The 26,255-nt window shown below is 37.3% G+C and overlaps 1 non-coding gene and 1 pseudogene across 1 annotated transcript; both read left to right on the top strand.

The window, feature by feature from the left end:
• Nucleotides 1-11,694: 11,694 nt before the first annotated feature.
• LOC100981228 (chromatin accessibility complex protein 1-like) lies at nt 11,695-13,923 on the top strand (annotated as a pseudogene).
• Nucleotides 13,924-14,854: 931 nt separating this feature from the next.
• On the top strand, nt 14,855-14,961 carry LOC112439788 (U6 spliceosomal RNA). The gene has a single exon (XR_003028008.1). It is a non-coding gene; the product is annotated as a U6 spliceosomal RNA (small nuclear RNA).
• Nucleotides 14,962-26,255: the final 11,294 nt, after the last annotated feature.

Here is a 26,255-nt window from a genome sequence, read left to right as displayed (position 1 = left end):
CAAAGACTGAGACCTAAACTGAGTCAAGTAAGGGTTAGCTAGGTGGAGGGTTGGAATTAACAGTGGAGAACACTTCATGGAAATACAATGACTTCAGCAAAAGCATGTGTGAGGTCCACGAATTACAAGGAATTCGATGTTTCTAGAAAGGGAAGTGTCAAAAAAAGGAGCAGCAGAAACACACAAGACAATAACAAAAACTATGTATTTATCCCATAGGATAAGAGAACCATTTTGAGGATTAGATCTCAAGATCTGCATTTTTAATGGAACATTTTTGAGGTTATTTGAAAATGTATTTAAAGGGAAACATATTGAATGTAGGGAGACCAGTTAGAAGGTCGTATTCCTGGTGAGGGTAATGACAGTAAGGATTTAGGAAGTAATAGTATGGACAGGAAGAAAAGTTTGGTTTTAGGAAATATTTAGGATAAAAACTTAGTAAAACTTGTTAGTGGGCTTGTATGTAATGAAGGTAAAGGAGATGGAAAAACAAAGCCAACTTCCAGGGTACTAGGCTGAGTGCCCAAAAGGTTGGTTTTACCAAGGGTTGGAGAAAACACTGGAGAGCAGACATGCAGGCAAAGTGATGAGTTCAGCTTTAGACATGTTGAGTTTACAGGGTCAGTGGGCTGTATCCACTTACCTGTTGTGCTAGCACTTAACACTGATTCTAAAATTCAGGGAAGAGGCCTCATGTGGAAGTTAATTTTGAGACTCATCAGACTACAGTGTTTCTCATGACAGTTACCATTTCTTGAAAAAGTTAGTTAAAGAAAAAAAATCCAAGCAAAACAATTAAAAAAAGAAGACACATGCCACCTTTAAAATCCAGCTTTGATTTAATATGGATAAATGTATAATAATTTTCCACTTTCTTAAAGTAGGACCAAGGCCATTACCTTGAGCATGGATCTACCGAATCATTTCCCTTTTTGATTTCTTTAAAGTAAAGTGAGAACTTAAGAATAGTGTGAAGCGATCAGAATGCTAAATCCTGTTCAGTTTTGAGGATTTTTCTTAACTATTTTACAAAGGTCTTCCTCACACATAATGGAGTATTTTTGCCTCTTTGTATTACTGATCCTTTCCAGAACATTTGACATACTTTTCAACCATTCTATGTTCACAGGTTATCAATTTACACAGCATTTTAATTAAATTATGTAATTTAACTGCCATAAATTTTTTTGTTTTGTTTTTTAATAAATACATTTGACTTTCACTTAAGGAGTAAAAACAGAAATTACACAGGCTGCTCGTCAAAGTATTCAGCAGGCTTCCATTTGTGTTTTTCATAACATGCAAAAGCAAAGAATAGGAGGGGAAATAAACAAATAAATAGCATAAAACATGGCTGTCATATTTTCTATCTCTGTAGATGATTACAAGACTTAAATTGTTAATCACCAGGGAGCTACATCAGCAAGATGGTGGACTTAGACACACTGATTCAACAATAATATGCAGACCAATTTCTTTTTTGAAACATTCAAAAACTAGTAGACAGGCTCCTGCACTCGATGAGAGCATGAAATGAACGACACTGAAACCAACAGGAAAATTCCAGACACCCTCTCATTGTACTCCCCACACCTAGCACAGCAACATATGACCAAGACGAAATCCTCAGCTTTCAGTTTTTCCCAGGATGGGAAAGAGTTAGATTTCACATACAATGCTCCAACTTTTCTGAATGCAACCCAAGAGACTGGCTTCTGTCTTAAAGTCCTCACAGGACCTGGCATATGCTAGATTCCTGGAATAAGCATGGCAGTCTGAACTAGCAACACAGGCATTCACCACAACTCATCCTCCCAGCTCAGCATAGAGTAAGTGGGTGGAAAACCCCAGTTCCCAGATTCTACCTGAGGGGAAAAAGAGTTCCCTCCCTCCCATACCGAAAATGAGAATTCAACATTCCAGCTTCTCCAGGTGCTATCCAAAGGAATGGTTTCTGTCTCACCTATCTCAGAGCACAGATGGGACCCAGGAGATTCTAGATGCCTTTGGGCTGCCAAGAACAGTGACAGCAGTTTGGACTAACAAGAAGGATTAAAATGTCCACAGAATCTCTGGCCAGGCTGATTGGTGGAGATTTTCTCCCATTCAAGGCCAATCAGTGAAGATTGCAAGACATGACAATTTTTTCTAATGCATAAATACCAACATAAAGTGTCAAGGAAAATGAAGACACAGGCAAAAGTGATACAAACGAAAGAACCAAGTAAAACTCTAGAAAATTAGCCCTAATGAAATGGAGATATATGAATTACCTTACAGAGCATTAAATACAGCCATTTTTAAAATGCCTAATAAGCTCCGGAGAACAATACATGATCAACAAGAGAATTTCAACAAAGAGATAGAAAATTTAAAAGGAACCGAGTGTTATTTATGCCTGAGATGCAAGAAATGTTCAATTATTTAAAATCAATTAATATGATACACCATATTAACAAAATGAAGGATAAAAATTACATGATCATTTCAATAGATGCAGAAAAGAATTTGACAAAATTTTATAAAAATGTTTTTGTGATCATAACTCTCAACAGACTAGGAATAGAGAGAAATTACTTTAACATAATAAAATCCATATATAAAAAGTCCATGTCTAACATCGTACCCAACGGTTACAAAACTGGAAGCTTCTACACTAAAGTAAGATACAAGGCAAGGATGTCTACTCTCAAAACCTCTACTTAACATAGTACTGGAAGTCTTAATCATTGTAATTAAGCAAAAATAAAAGGCATCCACACAGAAAAGAAAAAAGTAAAATTATCTCTCTTTGCAGATGACACTGTCTTCTTTGTACAGAACACAAAGGAGTCAACAACAACAACAACAAAAAAACACCTGTAAGAACTAATAAAAGAATTCATTAATGCTGCAAATTATCAAATCAACATACAACAATCAGTTGTGGTTTTATATACTAACAGTGAGCAATCTGGAAAACAAATTAGAAAAACAATCCAATTTACAGTAACTTCAAAAAATAAAATACTTAGGAATAAACTAATGAGGTAAAAACTTATAGACTGAAAACCATAAACATTGATGAAAGAAATTAAAGAAGACACAAGCAAATGGAAAGATGTCTTTGTTGATGGATTAGAAAACTTAATATTGTTAAAGTGTCCATACCACCCAAAGGAATATACAAATCCAATGAAAACCCTATCAATATCCCAATGATATCTATAATACAAACAAAAAAATCCTAAAGCTTTTATAGAAACACAAAGACACTAAGTAGCCAAAGCAATCATAAGAAAAAAGAACAAAGCTGGAAGGCTCACACTACCTGACTTCGGAACATATTACAAGCTACAATAATTCAAACAGCATAGTCCTAGCATAAAGGCAGACACATAAATCAATGGAACATAATTGAGATCCCAGAAATAAATACACCAATATACAGTCAACTGATCAACAAATATACTAAAAATACACAGTGGGAAAAGAGCAGTCTCTTTGACAGCATTGGGAAAACTGGATATCCACATGCAAAAGAATTAAATTGGACCCTTATCTTACACTATACAGAAAAATCAACTCAAAATGCAATAAAAATTTAAATGTAAGACCCAAAATTGTAAAACTCCTAGAAGAAAACCTAGGGGGAAAACTCCATGACATTGGTCTTAGCAATTATTTCATGAATATGACAACAAAAGCACAGGCAACAAGAGCAAAAATAGACTAGTGGGAGTACATCAAACTAAATAGCTTCTTTATAGCAAAGGAAACACTCAGTAGAGTAAAAAAAGCAACTTACAGAATGACAGAAAATACTGCAAACTATATATTTGATAAAGGGTTAATTTCCAAAATATGAAAACAAAATCTACAACTCAATATTCAAAAAAGGAATAACTCAACTAAAAAATAGGCTATGGACTTGAATAAACATTTCTCCAAAGAAGACATACAAATGGCCAACAGGTATACAAAAAGATGTTTGATGTCACTAATAATCAAGGAAATGCATATCAGTATGGGAATATCACCACACAACTGTTAAGATGGCTATTATAGGCTATTATATATTTTTTAAAAGGATGAATATTAATGAGAATGTAGACAAACAGGAACTTTTGTACACTGTTGGTGGGAATGCTAAATGGTGCAGCCACAACACAAAACAACATATTGCTTTCTCAAAAATTAAAAATAACAACTGCCATATAATCCAGAAATTCTACTTCTGGGTATATAACCAAAAAATAAAAATCAGAAATTCAAAGAGGTAATTAGCACTCCCATGTTCATTGCAGCACTATTCACAATAGCCAAGATGTGGAAACCACCATTGATATATGAATAGGTAAAATGCGGTACATAAACATAATGGAATAGTATTCAGCCTTTAAAAAGAATGAAATCCTGCCATTTACAACAAAGTACATCAGTATTGAGGATATTAAGTCAGGAATCTCACAGAAAGACAAACACTGAATGATTCACTTGTATGAGGTGTCTAAAATAGTCAGACTTGTAGAAGCAGAGAGTAGAGTGATGGTTCGCAGAGGCCGGATGGTAGGGAGAATGAAGAGTTGTTATTGAATAGGTATAAAGTTTCAGTTAGGCATGATGAATTATAGATCATCTGTACAGCATTACACCTATAGTTAACAATAATAAGTTGTGTACTTGAAATATTAAGAGGGTATCTCTCATGTTAAGTGTTCTTATCACAATGAAATTTAAATACTAAAAAATGGTATCACAGCCACTTTCACTAAATACTCCTTCCATATCTTCATTAATTTTGTCAACACATCTTAGTCAGACAGAATTCTTTAGTTGGTGTGTATAGTCCAAACCCTCATTCCTGCAGGATCCAAGTTCTTGATGTTTGTATTTTTATGTGTTTCTAGAGATGTTTTGTTTTGTTTTGTTTTGTTTTTTTTAACTGATTACTGGGCAAGGGAATACTAAGAGGCACTCTACTGAATAGTGAACTTCTCAGGTTCCAAATATAGTCCTCATCTCTTCTATTATATAGACCATCTTTCTCCTCATAGTCAGTATCATTTACCTAGGCAATAGAGAGACACTTATTTCAGTTGTTCATTGAGCATCAAAAGGAGCCCGATATGGATACGGGACAGATAGCTTTCAATTAATCTAGAACATAGCCATTTTTCTCGTGGAAACATTCCTTCCTTGATCACCAAATCAACCATAACCAAGATTCTAGGGTAATGAGGCAAAAATTATTTAAGTACACTCTTGAATGTAACAGTGAGTAGGGTCACTTTCCCTTCGTTCCAAAACTGTTTACATTCTCATTAGGGAAGGCTGCATCATTTATTGACACAATTATTGAAAGCATATCTTTAATTCTTTATGATAGTGTCCCATCCCTTTAGAGTGTTCTCTCTAAGCTAGTATCAACACTGAGCCACCAGCAGGCTCTTCCACCATTCTATCAAGTGCATTACTTTAGAGTGATGGAGTACATAGCTCGATGAGTGATTTTCAGGGGCATGAATCAATTACTATAGTCTCTTTTCCCTAAAATGTGTTTCTTGGTAGGAAGCAACATTGCAAGGGATTCCATGGTAATGAATTCTGAAAGTCCATTAATCCATTAGTAGTAGTACCAGATGAACTACTGAGTACAGGAAAGGCAAATCCACATCTAGAATACGTGTCTACTCTGTGAGAACAAAGCAATCCCCCTATCTGATGATCCTCTCCAATGTGACCATGTCATTAATTGTTTTCCATCAGAAAATTGTCGGTCACTACTGCTGGCAAATTGGCAAACCAGCAACGGCCCTAGGTAGTTTAGTCTTAACAAGAGAAGAATCTGCTGTTGACCTCAGACATAACTTCCATCCCTGCTGCCACCAAAGTCGTTTTGCATGTGGACTTACAAAGAGAACAACTGTGGCTGGGCAAAGAGTTTGCCTGTCATCCACAGGATAGGCCATCTAGTTCATGATTAAGATTCTCTTCCAAAATGATTGTCCCTCTGATGGACATCTGTGAAGGACATAAGTGTCTTCACTCTCTATGTGCATCCATATACTTCTGTCTCACATCTCCTTACCACAAATGTTCAATTCTGTTCTTTCCAGCTCTTGACAGCTGACCAACCCATTAGCCATTGTCCATATATTTCTGGATTTAGGCAATTTCTCACTTCATATAAAGTTGAAAAACATGATATGCCATCTAATATAGTTTACCAATGTCTTTCATGGCCACTCCAGGGTGAGGTTTTCTGTAGCAGCCATCCACTTCCAGCTGGTGCTCATACAACATACATAACCATTCCTAAACCAAGCCTGCCCTTCACCTAACTTTGCAAACTAACAGATAATAATAGCGAACAACCCAAGGGGCCATAATGTACCTTAAAGGAGAGGTAGAAAGGCTGTAGGAAAAGATACGATGGAAGTCTGAGCTACTCTCTTATACAATTTGTGTCTTCTAGATGTGCTAAAGCCAACATCTATATATTCTATTTCTATTTTACAACGATATATTGATGATCATGCCAAATGTAAGGGTAAAATGGACCAGATATGCCCATTTCTTCAGGATGGGAAGATCAGGTTGCAGTTATGTGGTGTCCTCTGGACAGAAGCTCAAGTATATACCACGGCCCAGTGGCAAGCCAGATGCCACTTTTGAAATGAAAAAGAATTGCCAGCAGAGGGGAGGTCTGACTTCAAGCACTGGGCATCTGTATTGTGACTTTCTTCATGCAGTGTGACACAGGCTCTCCATTAACATCTCTGTCTGCCCCAGCTGCCTCCAATACAATTGTGTCTACTGAACCTCAAGACTCAAGTGTCAGCTTGCACTGTAGCCTGAACCTGCTGCTACATTTTATTTCTCTCAGTTCATCTATCTGCCGTACAGATTATTCCTAATAAATGTGTCAGAATGAGAGGTGAAGCTGGCTAGGCTTCTGGGTCTGGAGGGGACTTGGAGAACTTTTCTGTCTAGCTAAAGGATTGTAAATGCACCCATCAGCACTCTCAAAACGGACAAATCAGCACTCTGTAAAACGGACCAATCAGCACTCTGTAAAATGGACCAATCAGCTCTCTGTAAAATGGACCAATCCGCAGGATGTAGGTAGGGCCACATAAGGGAATAAAAGCAGGCCACCAGTGCCAACAGCGGCAACCCACTCCGGTCCCCTTCTGCAGTTTTGTTCTTTTGCTCTTCACAATAAATCTTGCTGCTGCTCACTCTTTGGGTCCGTGCCACCTTTATGAGCTGTAACACTCACTGTGAAGGTCTGCAGCTTCATTCTTGAAGCCAGCGAAGACCACGAACCCACCGGGAGGAATGAAAAACTCGGGATGGGAGGAATAAACAACCCCAGACCTGCCACCTTTAAGAATTGTAACACTCACCGGGAAGGTCAGCAGCTTCAATCCTGAAGCCAGCGAGACCACAAACCCACCAGGAGGAATGAACAACTCCAGACACGCCGCCTTTAAGAGCTGTAACACTCACCGCAAGGGTCCGAGGCTCATTCTTGAAGTCAGCAAGACCAAGAACCCACCAATTCTGGACACAAGCGCAGCATGCCCAAATGTGGTACACATTGCCTGCATAATCCAAAGAAGCCTACCAAGCATTGTGATGGGTGGTAGAAGGTACCAGCCTCAGATTACTGGGCACTTAAAAAACTTCATCTGTGAAGCAGACCTCTAACTTCTGAGGGATTTATCTTCCACTTCAATCACACATATTTTTACTAATATATCTGAGAAACTTATTTTTTGCTCACCAGGTACAATTAACAGGGTTTCTTCAATATAATGTATTAATTGAATTGCTGTAGAGACCATCACATCCAGAACAATCTTTGTACCTCTCTTGACAGAGTGGGATCGAGCTCTTATTATCAACCTAGACACAATAAGAGATGTTGGGATGGGAAAGAATTCACTTTGTCTTGGGAAGCAACTGTCCCATATGTAGTCAGGTTTTTTCTTTTTTCTCCCTCAGATAAGAGATTATTCTCTAAGAGAATGAAAAGATTTGTTTCTGCTTACACAGAAATATGGGGGAATTTGGAGTTTTAAGACTCCCAGCTTCATCTATGTCTAAATAAATGTCTTTAGTTTATGTGTCAGGATTTCAGTCCTTGCCACCAATACCACTATCTTAGAGATGTGTGGTAGAGCATTTAATTGGCACTGGAAACTCTGTTTACTTAAAAAGAAAATTTAGATTTCCCACAAGTTATAAATTTCCCTCTACTACAGGAGAGGAGGGACTCATTCAAAACTTCAGGGAATCTTTCTACTTCTCCCATGCATATCCCTAATTGCATGCTTACAGATTTTAATTTCTCATATTCCCTGTGTTTGTTCTCTAGGACCAGAAAAAGCAGCTGAATAGCTGCGATATCTGAAATCACTACTATATTCATAACAACTAAGTGAAACCTGATTTCCCTGAAATCCCTCTTCATCCTATGCTATCATCAGTAAAAATGAATGCTGGTAATCATGACACCTTCATCTGTCATAAATTTTCCATGTCTCACCACCTGTTTTTGTAAGGAGCATGTCTCTTGCTTCTCAAATACATGAGCAACCTAATTCTTCTGAATCCTACTGTGAGGTTCTGTTTTGTAGGGTCAGTTGCAGTACCAGTTGCTCTGTGTCTGGGTCCCCACAGAAAACAAAAACAGATGGCATATACAAACAGGCTGATCCAATTATATTTTACTTACAATGTACGTGTGAGTGAGGGAAATCATAAAAGTTGGTTGAATAATTCAAGGTTACTAGCAACGGAGCTGTTGAAATCCTTAGGCTGAGGAAGGAGTTCAGTCACTGAATACAGGAGAGAGTCATGTAGCGGTCACCTGGAAAGATGCAGTGACCTTTAGTGAAAGCATTCAGATCACCTGAGCTCACCTATGAGGAAGGAAGCCAGAGGGGGAGATATTCTGACCTCATTCTGCTTTCTCCTTTCTTCAGGCTCCTTGTTGGTATAAGACAACTGAAAGGCAGAGTGAAGGAAGCCTAATGATATAGTTTATACAGGTCAGCCACCTGGGGCAAAAAGCAGGGTGGAGAAGGGGAGAGAATGAATTTGAAGAGGAGGTACAAATATGCCAGTACATATAGGCCATTCTTTCTTAAGCTTAATCAAGATTCAGATAAATGTTACAATAAGAGAGGTACTGCTAGGCAGAGACAATGAAAGTTGAGATGCATAACAGATACAGGAGGGGGAAGATGTTGCTTTCATTGTCAATGGTTAGCAGGTAGATTGCTTGGTAGATGGTTTGTTTTTAAGGGAAAAGAAGGACGGTATGCTATCTGGGCTCCACTGGGGTTCCAATCCACTGATTAATATTTTAGAAAGATAGGAAGATAATGGAGGAGATGATTTGCCAGAATTTCTGTGAGAGAGAATGGCGCAATTTGTGCCATTTTAGATACTCGCCACCCCCTACTGCTCTGCCCCAAATTTGCTTGGATCATGATATGACTATATCATGATCCAAGCAAATATATATCATATCCAAGCATATATCATGGGCACATTATAAAGTACATAGATGTTCTCACATACGGCGTTTGCATCAGGAGGTGGGGAAGGTTCTGTCATAGAATGGCTTCAGAAGTGTCAGACATTGATGAGGGGATGAGAACTGAAGAATCGTGGAGGAAACCTTTGGGAACATATGTGAGATAATTTCAGAGACACACAGAAGTGTGAAAATGAATTTTGGAAGGGCTAATGTATTTTGCAGAAGGTGTCAAGAGCCAGTAAAATTTTAAATATTATTTTTTAAATGACACATTTTGAAACCACAGACTATGAAGACCTGGGGGAATACAGTTTGTACTGGTGAGATCAATTTTTAGAGACTTGGTTACCTTTCCTACTTGACGCAGACTAGACGTTTTTCTGATTTTCTGAATTCATTTTCTATGATGTAACTTTGTTGATAGAAATGAAGTAGCCAGAAAGCCCAAGAATCTGCCATTGTTTCCAACATAGACCAATAAGAAGCATAAAAAATTTACTCTCTAGTAATATTTTGTATGGAATATTGCAAAGAAAATTTATTTAAAAATTTTAGGCCAGGTGCAGTTGCTCACGACTGTAATCCCAGCTCTTTGGGAGGCCAAGGTGGGTGGATCATGAGGCCAAGAGGTTGAGACTATCCTGACCAACATGGTGAAACCCCATCTCTACTAAAAATACAAAAATTAGCCGGGCATGGTGGCGCACGCCTATAGTCCCAGCTGCTCGGGAGGCTGAGGCAGGAGAATCACTTGAACCTGGGAGGCGGAGGTTGCAGTGAGCGGAGATCGTGCCACTGCACTCCAGCCTGGCAACAGAGAAAGACTCTGTCTCAAAATAAATAAATAAATAAAATAAATAAATAAAATAAATAAATAAAATAAATTTTAAAAAGTAACAGGGCAATTATCTTTAATAAGAGTTTATAAAATACCCAACCCAAACCAAACAATATTAAAGACAGAATAGCCTAAATTTAGAAAGAAATATTACATTAAAAACAATAATTGTTAACATAATTAAACAAGTAAATGTACAGTTATGCACCAGATGATGATGTTTCTGTTGACAATAGACCACATATAAAATTGTGATTCCATAAAATTATAATGGAACTGAAAAATTCCTATTACCTAGTAAGATTGTAGCCATAATATTGTAACATAATGCATTACCCATATGTCTGTGGTAATGCTGATGTAAACAAACCTACTATGCTGCTGGTTTTAAAAAAGTATAGCACATACAATTATGTATAGTACATCATACTGAATAATAATACACAACTATGTTACTGATTTATGTACTTACTATACTGTACTTTTCATTATTTTAGAATGTACTCCTTCTACTTATTTTTTTTTAAGTTAACTGTAAAATGCTTCAGCAAGTCTTTCAAGAAATATTCCAGAAGAAGACGTTGTTACAGGAGATGACAGTTCCGTGTGTGTTATTGTCCCTGAAGACCTTCCCTCGGGACAAGATGTAGAGACTGAAGACAGTGATACTGATGATTCTGTTTCTGTTGTAGGCCTAGGCTAATGTGTGTATTTGTGTCTTTGTTTTCTTAAACTTTTAACAACAACAACAACAAAGTTTAAAAAGCAAAAAAGTAAAAACGATTTTAAAAATAGAAGAAAGGCTTATAGAAGAATATTCAAAAAGAAAATATTTTTTAAAAGATGTACAATGTGTTTGTGTTTTAAGCCAAGTGTTATTACAAGAGTCAAAGTTTTTCAAAGTTAAAAGTTTAAAAATAAAAAAGAAGCAATACACTAAGAATAATGTATTATTGAAGAAAATAATATTTTAGAAATTTAGTAAGCCTAAATCTACAGTGTTTATAAAGTCTATAGTCATATGCAGTCATATCCTAGGCTTTTATATTCACTCACCCAGTAAATGTAAACTGGCTCACCCAGAGCAACCTCCAGTCCTGAAGCTCCATTCATGGGAAGTGCCCCTATACACCACTTTAATCTTTTATGTCACATTTCTATGATATACCTTTTCTATGTTTAGGTATGTTTAGATACACAAATACCATTGTGTTACAATTGCCTGCAGTATTCAGTGCAGTAATATGCTGTACAGGCCCCGCACACACACGGGCTGGCCAAGCAGCCACTTCCTGGTGCGACCGTCAGTGGCGGGAAGATGGCGGAGGTGGTCGTGGGCAAAGAAAAGCGCCGGCAGCAGCCGCTCCTCTGGCTGCCCCTGTCCCGCATCCGGGTCATCATGAAGAGCTTCCCGAGGTGTCCAGCGTCAACCAGGAGACGCTGGTGCTCACGGCCAAGGCAATGGAACTCTGTTCAATATCTAGCCCCCTTTTCATAAAGACATGGCAGTGCGAAGGAAAAGAAAACACTGACAGCGATTTAGCAAATACTGCAGAGGAATCAGAAACTTTTCAATTTCTTGAAGATATATTGCCAAAGAAGATTTTAGCTAGTAAATACCCGAAAATACTTAAAGAGGAAAGAGGGAAAAAGATGAGGAGAATGACAATGATAATGAAAGTGACCATGACCAAGTTGAATCCTAAACCAAAGAAGTGCTTTAAAAACCAACCTGGCGAAGGAGGACTGCCCTGGACCCGCTCCACTGCCGCCAAGTAAACACAACGCTGCGCCCCTTTAGTGTCTTCACTTCTTCGCAGACTTTCAGTGCGTGGTATTCTTTCCAGGACAAGATTGAGGTCCTCATGTACCTGTGCCACAAACAGCCAGAGGGAAAGTGACCCAAACAGCAGCCCCTCTTTGACAGGTCCGCTCTACAGCTCAGACACCAAGAAAGCAGCGGATACCGGCAGCCATTGCGGGCTGATCTGCTGTAGCGCCAAACTGCAAGGACAATTTCCCTTTTCTTTTTTTTTTTTTTTTTTGAGACGGAGTCTCGCCCTGTCGCCCAGGTTGGAGTGCAGTGGCACGATCTCGGCTCACTGCAAGCTCCGCCTCCTGGGTTCAAGCAATTCTCCTGCCTCAGCCTCCCCAGTAGCTGGGATTATGGGCGCGTGCCACCATGCCCGTCTAATTTTTGTATTTTTAGTAGAGAAGGGGTGTCATGATGTTGGCCAGGCTAGTCTCGAACTCCTGACCTCGTGATCTGCCTACTTCGGCCTCCCAAAGTGCTGGGATTACAGACGTGAGTCACTGCGTCCAGCTGCAAGGACAATTTTAACTTTTAAATTCACAATAGATTTTGAAGAGCTTCTACAGATCAGTTACGTACATTCATATATGTAAATTTTGGAATCAGTTCCTATAAACAGCCTGATTCAATTTTAGCTAGTTTATAAGTAGTATGTTACATTTGAATTCTTGTCTTTCAAGAAAAGTTGACTATTTGTTCAAATATTATTTTTCTACTGTAAAGAAATATACTTTTCTATTAAAAATCTGTACATATTTTTATGGTAAGATGCTTTATAGAACTAGTTTTAGAGCCCTCTATGCCTCTAAGTCCTTGCTTACTGCCTGCAAATTTTGTGAAATTTAAAAATAAGCATTCTAACACTTTTATTCCCATAGAAAAATTGCAAGTCAAATTATCAAACCAAATACAAAAATAAGCCTTACCTCTGGTATAAGCACGTTGTTCTAAAAAAACAAACAAACAAAAAAAACACACATTTTGAAACATTTCTTTGTTGAAGATCTCTCTCATACTGTTCTTTGCTTTAAATCCCTAGTACTTGTTTTTACTGTCTGTAAGAGAAAAACGGCCAGGCGGGGTGGCTTATGTCCATAATCCCAGCACCCTGGGAGTCCGAGGTGGGTGGATAACCTGAGTCCAGGAGTTCGAGACCAGCCTGATGAACAAGGTGAAACCCCATCTCTACTAAAAATACAAAAAATTAACCAGTCATGGTGGCGGGTGCCTGCAATCCCAGCTACTCAGGAGGCTGAGGCAGGAGAATCGCTTGAACCCGGGAGGCGGAGGTAGCAGTGAGCCACGATCACACCAACGCACTCCATCCTGGGCAACAACAGCAAAAACTTCGTCTCAAAAAAAAAAAAAAAAGATGAAACCTATTATAAGACTTTTTTTTTCCACAAAGGGTATATGTTTGGTTCCTCTCTCTCACTCTTTTTCTTTTTGAAGAAAAGGTTTATAATTTACATTCAGTAAAATCATCCTTTTTAGTGTCTAGTCTGTGAATTTTGACAAATGCATAGTTTTGTAACCAGTCGGTAGGCAGGACAGATCCATCACCCAAAACATTCCCCTCTGCCCCCTTGTTTTCAGTGTTTTCTGCCCCCTGGCAATCACTGATGTTTTCTGTTCCTCTTGTTTATTAACATTTATTTTAATATAAAATATTTTAAAATCAAAAATTATATATGCTGTACAGATTTCGTAGACTAACAGCCAGAAACTATACCACATGGCCTAGGTGTGTAGTAGGCTATAACATCTAGGTTTGTGTAGGTATACTCCAGGATGTTTGCACAATGAGGACATCACCATTAATGACACATTTCTCAGAATATAGCTTCATTGTTAAGCGACACGTGACTATAATACTTGGATAAAATTATGCTAATGTCTGTGATATTTGGTCAAATGAAATTCCCTCATATACTGAATTTTTATTTGTATTGCTCTGTTACATTTTCATTCATTCCACAAATATTTATTGAATACCTATGTGCTGCGAAGAGAGAAACTAATGTTAATATGATAGTTTGCCTTCACAGAGTTCATGTTCTAGTGAGAGAGACAGACAATTGCATTGAAGGGCTAAAGTTGTGTATAAAGTTACTTCTGTTCTCAAGATAAGAGGCATGATTCAAATAACACAGAAAACGAATTCCCCTTTCCACTGAGTCTTATGGAAGAGCAAAATAAGGAAGATGTCAATCGCAGAGACTTCACCAGGTTTGAGCTACTGAAGGACAGCACAGACCTTGGCTAATCTGTTATTTAATAGAGCACTTTAAGGAGTCCTTAGAAGTACAAAGGTGGATCTTAGCTAAAAAGAGGCAGAAAGAGCTAAATTATACTTATTGTTTTTTGAATAAAAAGAGGAGACCGGAATTTGGAGAAGACATCCAGTACAAATGGCCCAGAAAACAGAGAAGCAAAGAAACACTGCATAGTAGGAGGCTAGATCTCACAGAGAAGGCGGTCAGAAATTCCCAGGAAGGAGGACCTAAACTACTTATTTTAAAAATGGAGGTCTGATATTCAAAGTTGTATTGCTAGGACATAGCCCCTTTCCTTGTCTAAACCTTCAGTGTAACTTTGCTTTGTAGGTTGAGTTCCACTTCAGCCTACAACCTTGCTTCTGCAAGAGCAGAAAGCAGTTACTACCATGCTCGCTTCGACAGCACATGTACTAAAATTGGAACGATACAGAGAAGATTAGCATGGCCCCTGCGCAAGGACGACATGCAGACTCCTGAAGCGTTCTATATTTTTGTGGGAATTGAACAATGAGATCACTTGGTCACAGGGCGGGGAACATCACACACCAGGGCCTGTTGCGGGGTTGGGGGCTGGGGTAGGGATAGCGTTAGGAGAAATACCTAATGTAAATGATGAGTTGATGGGTGCAGCAAACCAACATGGCATTGTATACCCATGTATCAAACCTGTATGTTGTGCACATGTACCCTAGAACTTAAAGCATAATTTAAAAAAAAAAAAAAGAAAGAAAGCAGTTACTACCTAGATTTTGGATATCTGGGGTAATGCCTACAACCTGTCACACATTTTAGTAAATCTGTTTTCAAAGGGAAAATAAATAACGGTATAACTATTGAAGAGTGAAGCCTGAGGAAAAATTTAGTCATTTTTATTATGACAATACAGAAGTTTTTATACTTGGTTACGGCAGGAAGGAATAAATGTTTCCTTTTCTAAAAAGAATAATTTGGTTGCTAAGTCTGTGAAGTTTTATGCAAATAACAAGAGAAACTGCAGCTCCAGTTGCCTTAACAGTAACTTAAATATATTGACTGATATAACTAGAATTCCAGAGTTATAGCAGAATTTGGCTGATCCAATTGACCCCAATCACTCTGATTTTCTAAAATAAGTTTTAGTCTAAGGTTAAGATTAATTCCTCTTACAGTTGTAGCAACTGGTGTTTACACCAGTTGGAGAGAAAGCACTCTGGCTACAGTATTCCAACTACATGTCCTAAGGTATATCCAGCTGGCTTGTGTAGTTTACATGGCCAGTACTAACCCAATACTTACAACAGGGGAAAAGAAATGCAGTGATTATATCTGGGACCTACCACTACAGCTAGGAGTTAGTGAAATGTGTCAATATTGTTTCAGAATGAGGAGGAAGAAGAAAGGGATGCTAAACAGAAAAACAAGTATGTCCATTAGAGTAGATAAACATGGGGCGTGGAGATAAGGCTAAATCTAAGGAAGAAGAAATTCTATGACTTCATACAGAAGCACATTTTCTCTAGACTGAGAAGACTTTAAATGGATTTGATCACTTATATATCATTTGCTATGAATATAACATTCACAAACTATTTATTTTTAAAATGTAGGTCTGATATTCAAGGTTGTATTACTAGGACATAACCCTCTCCCTTGTCCAAACCTTCAGTGTAAGTTTGCTATGTAGACTGAATATAGCATTCACAGCAAATTATATCGAGTGATCAAAATTCATTGAAAGGCTTCTCAGTCTCATTTCAAAGGTGTTCCTTGCACATTGTATAAACTCTGTGAACTCACAACCTGGGATAATTTCAAGGTCATAAAAGTAGTTTGAGGCCCAAATAAACCCCGAACTATACAGAATGTCTTCTTTTTTCCAGCAGTTTTATAACATCATAAATATTTTTGTGTCTGATACTGCTAATGAATTCCACAAAAGAATTTTATCCCACAAACATCATTGTTCAGCATTCTCCTTTTGGCAACAGTAATTAGGTTTTTTTATGTGACTATGCTAAAATATATCATGATTATATAGCTATTTTTAAAAAATCAGAATGAGCAAAATTTTATCATATTATCACAAAATGACCACAAAGTTTGTTTTTGTTGTCCTGTTGGTTTTTGTTTGCCTACTTTTTTCAGAACTTAAATAGCAGTGTACTGACTGGTATGCTACCAATAAAACATTGTTGCACTTTATATCATGTATGAGGAATGTGTTAAAGTTGCAACCAGAAGATATTTTTCAGATGGTAACATTAAAGCTAAAATTCTAGTTAGAGTACATTGTACTGCATGCAAGGATCAAAGCTACTTACAGAAATAAAGAAAAGAAACCTGAAATAAGTCTCACCAACTACCCAAGGTTTTGAAAAATTAATTATAAATGTATACAATCTTACAACTCATTATTAATTTTAGAACAATATCCTGTCTGACACAGGTCTAATTCAGGTGCACTATAAACACCGCTTTCCACTGGAATGCATTACAGAGCATATTTTTAGTGACAAGAAGTCCTGGTACCATTAGTGATTAGACAATTTATAGACACAAATAATATGTTTTGATCCTACTCTTATGAAGAATTTTAAAGAATGAGAACTATTTTCCTTCTCACATTCAACTCTTTTGAAATGTTTTGCTGGGCTTTGAGTCCTAGAGGCAGAAGGATTCCCTTTTTCTAGGGTCAGATATAAGAGGCTTTGAATTAAATTGTCATAAATGGAAGGGTGTGGTTCTGAAGTTAATAGAATATTAAGGCTAAAAGAGCTTCAACTTCTGGAAAATTTCTTTGAGATGAAGAATAGAGATGGGTGTTTTGTTTACTTTGGTTTTGATTTTTTCTTTTTCCTTGAGAGTAGTGGGGGATGTGGTTCTTCGTAACACATGGAGAAATATGGACTTGAGAGCCACTGAAACCTAAGATGGGGTGGCATGTGGATGCTTGGAGAGATGGAGAATGCCAACAACCATGGTATGGTTAGGCTTCTGCTCATGTTTCTCATGGAAGGATTGAGCTGTTCACATCTGAATAATCACATGGCTCAGAAAATGAGCATCTTGTCAACAACTAGATGTATTGCAGAATGTAGTTCTTCTTCCCGTATTCCAGGCATTACAAATTCTCTAGTTTGTCATGTGACCCTAAGAAGGAGAATGATCTCTCAAAATATAACCAAATTGAATTTCTTCCCACCCTGGGAAAGTGAGGACATTGAGTCAGATTTAACTTCAATTAGCAAAATAAGGGTACCGTGACCTCCCTTACAATTGAGGGTGGAAATCACATTCTCTATTTATTATTATACTTTTGATCAGTATTACAATCCAGCTGACACCAATAATTAAAATTCCCCTTCAGTTGGTGTATTTCAAAACTCTAAAATAATTTCCTTCTTTAAATTCCAAATAGTAAAGACAGAAAACAAAACATTACTTAGCCAAAATACTTCTGTAAAAACACTAAAGCCTTCTTTAATGTAGAAATAAATGAGAGGAAAAAAATGTTATTATATTAGGATGAAAACAATCCTGCACTCAAGCAAAGGCAACCTTTAGAACACCTGGCTTTTGTCCAGGTGCAGTGGTTCACACCTATAATCCAATCACTTTGAGAGGCCAGGTGGGTGGATCACCTGAGGCCAGGAGTTCGAGAACAGCCTGGCCAACATGGTGAAAACCCGTTTCTACTAAAACTACAAAAATTAGCCAGGCTGGAACCTGGGAGGCAGAGGTTGCAGCGAGCGGAGATCATGTCACCGCACTCCAGCTTGAGCGATGGAACCAGACTCTGTCTCAAAAACAAAAAACAAACAAACAAAAAACAAAACAAACAACCAAAAACAAAACACCTGGCTTTTAAGCAATCTATAGAGTTAATGAAGAAGGAAATAGATAGGGAGTTGATGAAAGGCCAAACAGATAGGGATAGTACTAAAATGTCCAAACTTCTCAAACAGCATTTTCTGCAAATGCAGACATAGTTTAAAAAACAGTTATATTACCTATTTTCCAGTCATGATCCAGGCAAGGCACAAGAAGAAGGCCAAGATTAGCTGGAATAACATTTATGCAGCTCAGTTTCTCCATAGATTAGCAAAAGAATTTGGGTCTGAAGGAGCTACTCACATCACAGGGCATCCCACCTCTGGCATTCTTTAAATGGTATTTTCCATTTACTGTCTATTTACGTTTGACCATTAAAATTTTAAAGCAGCTTTTCAAATTCAGTATGTTTTTAAATTATTGTACAGGGAAGGAGTTTAAGGAATATGAACAGCAAATCTTGATCATCAGTCTTGAAATTGTCTAGGAGAATGTTGGACAAGAAGATCTCCAATTTTTATGTCTCATATTAGAGCCAAAATTGCATTATTCAGATAAGTTATGTGTTCACATAAGTGAATATAATTGTGTTATATATGGGAGTAATAATAATTTCTTCTATCCTTATAATATATAAAGGAAAACATATTGCATGCTGAAAGTTCTGGAATATTGTCTCTGCTGAGTACCTACTGTATGCCAGACACTAGATGTTTTAAAAATTCACCTCATTTTATCTTCATGACAACCCTCTTAGACGTAACATTGTTTTATAGAGTAACAAACTGAGTCCTGATATTTTAAGCAACTCTGAACTAGTAGGTGATAGACGAGGAAATAAAAGTAAATTGCATTTAACTCCTAAAACCATATGTGATCCGCTGTTCTAGAATAAAAAAAGAATAAAAATGCATAATAAAATCATAGTAATGAGAAAGAAAATGTGATCCTTGATTTCTGACTCACATGTGCCATCTACCTCGCAGATCATCCCCATACAGGCCTCTTTCTATTCTTCGATTCATTGTTCAATTGTTCATCACACAGTTATTGAATTCCTCCTATTAGCAAGGCAAGGGACTGTTGAAGATACAGTATTAAACAAGTCAAACTGTGGCCCTTGTTCTTATGAAAATATTACTTAATATTTTTTACTTCATAACTACAGACACCAACAATAAGTTAATTTATAATCTAACAAAATAGTTACAGACTGTGATAAGAAACAAGAACAATTAAACAGAGACATGATGACAAAAAGGGAAGGAGAACTGTCCTTTAAAGAATCGTTGTCAGAGAAACCAATTTGAAGCTGTTATCTTTTCTGGGAACAGAAGGGAAAAAAAACCCACATCTTTTAATACACTTACTTTCAGACTCGAGCAAGAGACACACTTCAAGTAAACCCATGACTATTCCAAGAGAACTCCAATAAAATCCATACAACAAAATATTATGCTCTTAGTCTCTGACTACATAGCTGGAGCAATACTTTAAAACTCGTTACTGGGGAATAAAATGTCGGTATATACTCACTGATAAGTAAGAATATAGCATAGATTTAATCTGATTTATACATTAAATTCTCTAGATCACTAAGAGTGGGAGATTGAGTGATTAAAAGTGCTATTACTATTTGTTGTTATTGTTTTCACATTGAGGTTTAGAAGTTAAAACATTTAAGGATGATCTGTAACTTTTGGACAACATTGTAGAGAACTCTGAAGCCATGTGTGAGCTCAGCAGGAACAGTGCCAGCATATGTGCAATGCACCTAATAAGGGGCAGCAGTGGGAGTGAGGGAAGCCTGATAGCAAAATGCCACCTATTTGCCATTTCTCTTGTAACACATAAAAGTTACTCAGAAAGATGACAGGAATTGGAGATTACTAACCAGGTATCTTAAGCCAGACTCTCCTAGAAGCAGAACCTGAGCCAAAGATTCAAATGCAAATGATTTATAAAGTACCCCCGGGAGAAACCAGTTAAGGAGTGAAGGAAGCCAGCTAGGGAAGGGGAGTGAGCCCAGGAAGGGTGTTACTTCAGGGGAAGTCCCTGATTCAACCTGATCCCTGTGGAGCACAAAGTGAAGCTTCCTTGCTCAAAACAGTTAGACTTACTGGGGACCAGGATGGTCCTCTGAAAGTCCCAAGGTGGAAAATGGGAGGATACGGAGACTCTTAGTGAAGGAAACCAAGGTATGGATGAAAGTACAAACTGGAAATTGAGGCTGGACAGATTCTTCTGTGGCCTCCTTGTCTTTAACTACATGCATAACTGGAATAGATATTATGCGTGAATGAGAAACAGGTATGTTTTTCGCAAGGGGTATAAACTAAGCCTACTTTGGCCCAATTTAAATTGGCCATAGTAAATGGGAACTTTGGAATTGCCTGAGCTCTCCCCAGTAAAAAACATTAAGCAATATAAAAATCCAGAAGGGCGATGAGATATCACTGTTCTGATTAAGGAAATGGGAGAAGTGATTCCCACTAACTCCTCTTTTATTGATCCTGTCTAGATAGTATATTAGGCAGACAGTTGCTGAAGGTTAACAGTAGACAATTTAGAATTACATATAGTGAACCTTTGATTCATTCAGTATACCTGATATGCCAAGGCTATGCAGGAAGTACAACAGGAAAAGGGAGGCTCATATGCTCCCATGTACCTGGCCAAAACCTAATTTTCCAATCTCAATTTTGAAGTCCAGCCAGAATATTTTGCATTCTCCTGGAACAGAGTATACACTTTCAGTTTTGCTGTAGGAATATTTTAATTTACCAGCGCAATACAATAGTGTAATGAAGGATCTGAAAACCTTCACAATAAGTTAAACTCCTAAACTAAACTCCTAAACTATAATTGTTTCCTTAGATGGGAAATCTCAGGAGAAACTAAGGGCTAAACCAGTAGAGGCTGGCTGATGAATTCAGATTTAGCCTGGTCTGTGGAATTTCTGGGGATTTCTAAAACCACAAGAAATCAGTTATTATTTCTCACAGATCCTGCCAATAAACAAGAAGCTCAATGATTAGCAGGACTATCTGGGTTTTAGCAAAATCAACCTCATCTAATAATCGTGTTGGCTCCTAATCACAAAATCACCAGAAAGAAATCTAAATTGGAATTGCCCTCTGAGCAGAAACGATTAAAAGATTCACAGAGAGTGGTGTGACAAGCGGCCCTACTGAGCCCTGAAGACCTAACTGCTCAAATTACATTAGAAATGTCTGTAACCAGAACATTCATAGACTGGACACTTTAGAAAATTTGAATACATCTATCCAACAAAGCTTTCTCAGGTTCTGGATCTGAGAGCAGCCAAAGACAGCTGTTAATTCTAGTCTACTTGAAAGATAATTGTTGTCTTGTTATTGAATGTTAATCAAAATGTCACCCACCACAAAAGGGGTCAGATAAATCTAAGGTCAGAAATATCAGTTAGGACTTAGGTGATGTCAGTGAAGTATTCTAACAGAGAAAGAGCTGTACAGCAAAGATTACTCCTAAAATGGAAGTGGTATATTTAAGAACAGCAAGAAGACAAGGAGTGGGTGAGAGAGTTCAATGGGGTGTATCACATGTACATGAATACATTGCTTCACTGCACATAGACCTTGTGACCTCAGAGGAACTCCTTGCTTCCAATGCTATGTAGGCCAAACCTTATACTCTCCCAACTGAGGAAAAGTGGGCTTTCTGGTCACTTAGTGGGAGTTCCCAATCTTAGAGCCATATTGCTATTTGGAAAGCATGCACAATGTGCCCAGTGGGTGGTAAAACTTTGACGAAAGAAAGGAAGGGCAAGTTCACGTAGGGAAAATTGCTGAGAGCGGTTAATTAAAAGTAGAAGAGGAATTAGGCTCAGACCCTCTAAAGAGTGTTTGCATATTTATAGACTTGAGCTGTAGCCAAAGGGCTTGCTATATGATCAGGCAAATGGGCTGTAGATGACTGCATGATAAAAAAAATACTACATATAGAGCATTCGGATATGGAGTTCTCTATAGGAATTTAGAGGAAGAGTTAAACTGGTTCATATAGATGCCCACCAAAAAAATACTGTCGTCAGATAAGAAAGGGGTTGGAAAATAAAGGTAGATGCCTAGTTAGCTCATGAGTTCATAAATAAGTGGGCATGTGTGTGTTCAGGACATGTACTCACGGCCTGAGAGATGTCATGTACCTCTCTTCTAGGACCTGATGAAATGGCTAATCAGATAAAAACTGCCTACTGTCGATAGGAATGGAATCAATACCTGCAAAGCTGATTACACTGGACTTCAACCAATAGCCCCAAGAGCATAAACAGGTTTAACTGGGATTGGCACAGATTTCATTCTAGGCTTTTCTTACTCTACATTAAAAACAACCTTAGATAAAACAATTAAAATTTTGGAACAGCAAATTTTCTACCATTTCAGACCACCTGGATATATTTCTTTTAAAAAATGTATGTACTTTACTGCTACCGATAAACAAAAATGGGAAAGAAATATAAAAGTATATGGACCTATAACATTTTAAAATTTTCATTGGAATAAGCAATTTGAATATTTATTATTCAATATAGGCAATGGGGACATCTTGAACAAATGGCTTAGATGTTTAAATGATTTGGTCCTCACATTGTCTGTGAAAAGAAGTAAGGCAAGGACTCTGCTGGAGAGACTTCTCAGATCAAGAGGTAGGAGTGTGTGAGGTGGTGAAGAATTAGGGCTGGCTATGAATGTACTATCATTACCAAATGGCAGCAACAATGCTCTCATCCTTTATCTGTCATATTCTGCAAGATCTGCTTACAGATAGGATAAATGGGGAAATTAGCAAGGCTGCTACTATGTCCAGCCCTATATGCGAATAGCACATTTGGGTCAGCAAGTCCACCAGGAGGCACAATAAATGAAAACAAGGGAAAATAATAGTAAGTGGAATAGGAACTCATAAGCGATTCACAATCCCAGAAAGGGATGCAATCATAATACTTCCACAAGAGTAACTAAAAACAAGAGAATAATATCTTACCAATGCTCTCACATCTGGCACTGACGAATGGCTGATTTTTGTGGGCAGTGGGGGAGACCCTTAACTTACCTTCTCTAGAGAAGTAGAATTGAATGCTTGTTGATACATGAGCTCTGCCTAGCAACTCCACCAGTACGATATGGGAAAAAGGGCATCCTGAATACTCAAAATACCTGTAGGCTACTCCAACTATTATTCAGTTTATTGTGTTTAGACTATAAGAGCATGAATAATTGAATAAGTACTCTAATGAAACTCCATACCTGTCAACAACGATGACAAAGAACTGATACCATCACCCAGGAAAGACTTTTAATTATAATGAAATTTGATATATTTAAAGTTTAGTTCTAGAAGAAGTGACTGAGGGCTGGGGTAAGTTATGCTGAGATGTTACAGGATTGTTGGCTCTTATTGTTCTCTAATGATCCAGTTCTGTGAATAAAAAAGGACATTGTCATTGCCATGGGGCAGTTAGTTAGGATTGAAGAGATAAATAAACAGTACAGTACACTATGACCCTTGACATCAGGCTCCATGAAAATCTGTACTATAATATATGGGACATGGTTATGTCCACAGACCAGATAGAATCCACAATTTACAGAACAAAGGCCTCTAAATACCACCCCAGTTGCTCTGAGTGTATGCACTATATAAAACATGGTTTCTGTTAGGAATGAATGGAGACTGATACTGTCATTTTACTGATGGCTAGTGTGCCATATATCCCTTTTATTTATCTGCCACAGCGCTACAGGTAATACAATATGTGTAGGTCTATAGGTAGAATTAAGTACTTAATGATGACCTCCAGGATGAGAGAAATATTTGAGAGGCAAATTCAAAAGGCCAAGTGATATAAAAACTTTTATAACAGGTTTGCTAGAAAAATAATCATAAGTTTACCCTTAAAACATTTGAAATGCCTTCACCAACATGTGCTTTTTAAAAAGTTTAAATAACTCCTGATGCTGGAGTTAAAAGAATGAGTAAAAAAAAAAAACAACTCAAAGAAACTTGAAAGGATATGGTTACAGTTAGCACGCTTTATAGAGAAAATTCCTCCTACACACTAAATCGTTCAACTTCTGGTTGTTAAGGGGCTTAGGAGCTTCATTATTTAATATAACATGGTCCAAAAAATTAAAAAAGAAAAATTATAAAAAGTTCCTGATAAGTATTCATCAAAGAGATGTCAAATGAGGTCAGAAGGTGGACTGGTAAGGAAAAGGTTAGTGGCAGGCCTACAGTAGATTACACCCCTTTATTGTGAATGTGCAGAAAAAAAAGGAGATGAAATCTTCTGGTAAACATGCTAGTGGAAAACTTCCTGGCAAACACATTAGCAGCAAGTGTCCTCATCTTTAGAATGTTGTTAGGAGGATATACCTAGTCTGTCTAGAATCAATCATCATAAACAAACACAAAGTATATGAATTTCATGGCTCCCTGGAAAATATAATGTAAGCCATGCAACTGTTATAATATAAAAGGAAAATGTTTCATGACCAAATAAGCTTCCTTCTGATAAGTTATAAGATCATATACTTCATTTAGAGGTCTGATATGTAAAAGTGAGTCTGCTGTACATCCTAATGCATCAAGAAGGGAATACTGTTGGCAGTCCCGAACCTCTGCTTCTGTGTGTTTTGTAATGATTAGCATCATGGAAATTATTACCAAAGATTGATACTGGGTAATTTTTAAAGTGAAGACATTAAGAGGATTGTAGGAGTTTCAGAAAGAGAGGATAGGTAAAATGATGGTGAGGTTATAATTTAAAAGGCAATAACTAAAAATTTTCCCCGATCTAAGAAAGACAAAATCTTTCAGATTTAAAAATCTACAGAGTGTTGACATGGACTGACTAAAATAAATATATCTAATCAAAGTTTAGCCTATCATGTAAAAAGATTTTCCTGAAAGCTACTGAGAGAACAGGCAGATTGCCTACACGAAAATAAGACCTAGATTGATATCATACATTTCATCTGAAACAAGAAGGAAAATAACTTTAAATTTAAGATACTATGCTCAGTTAAACAGTCATTTAAGAGAGAAACAGAGATATTTCCAGATATGTATGAACTCATAAAGTTTACCACAGTACTGAGTGCCCTGCTGAACAAATCAATTTCTAAGCTGGAGAAATAAGTCAAGAGAAAGAAGTAAAAGGCATCCAAATTGGAAAGGAAGAAGTTAAATTGTCCTTGTTTGTAGATGACATCTCTAATATAGAAAACCCTAAAGACTCCACCAAAAACTGTTAAAACTAACAAACAAATTTACTGAATTTGCAGGATACAAAATTGACACGCAACTGTCAATAGTATTTCTATACACTAACAAGAGTGATCTAAAAAAGAAATCAAGAAAACATCCCATTAATTCTAGCTATCAAAAAATAAAAATAAAATAAAATATTTAGAAATATATTCAGCCAAGGAGGTGAAAGACTTGTATATTGAAAACTATAAAACATTGATGAAAGAAATTGAAGAAGACAGAAATAAATGGAAAAAAATCCTGCGTTCACAAATTAGATGAATTAATATTGTTAAAATGTCCATATAAGCCAAAACTATTTACAGGTTCAATACAATGCTTATCAAAATTCCAATGACATTTTTCGCAGAAATAGAAAAGATAATTCTAAATGGAACTACAAAAGATCCTGAATAACCAAAGCAATCTTGAGCAAAAAAAACAAAGCTGGAGGCATCACGCTACCTGATTTCAAAATACACCACAAAGCTATCAATCAAAACATCATGCTACTACATAGACACAGAGACCAATGGGAAACAACAGAGATCCCAGAAATAAACCCACACATTATGGTAAGTTGACTTTTTACAACAATGCCAAGGTCACACATGACAGAGAAAGGACAGTCTCTTCAATAAGTGGTGTTGGGAAACTGGGCATCCAAAATTAAACCCTTAT

This window comes from Pan paniscus, chromosome 3, assembly GCF_029289425.2.
Source record: "Pan paniscus chromosome 3, NHGRI_mPanPan1-v2.0_pri, whole genome shotgun sequence".
Classification (NCBI taxonomy): Eukaryota; Metazoa; Chordata; class Mammalia; order Primates; family Hominidae; genus Pan; species Pan paniscus.
Note: the sequence above shows the minus strand (reverse complement) of the source record. Positions and strands in the feature narration are given on the sequence as shown.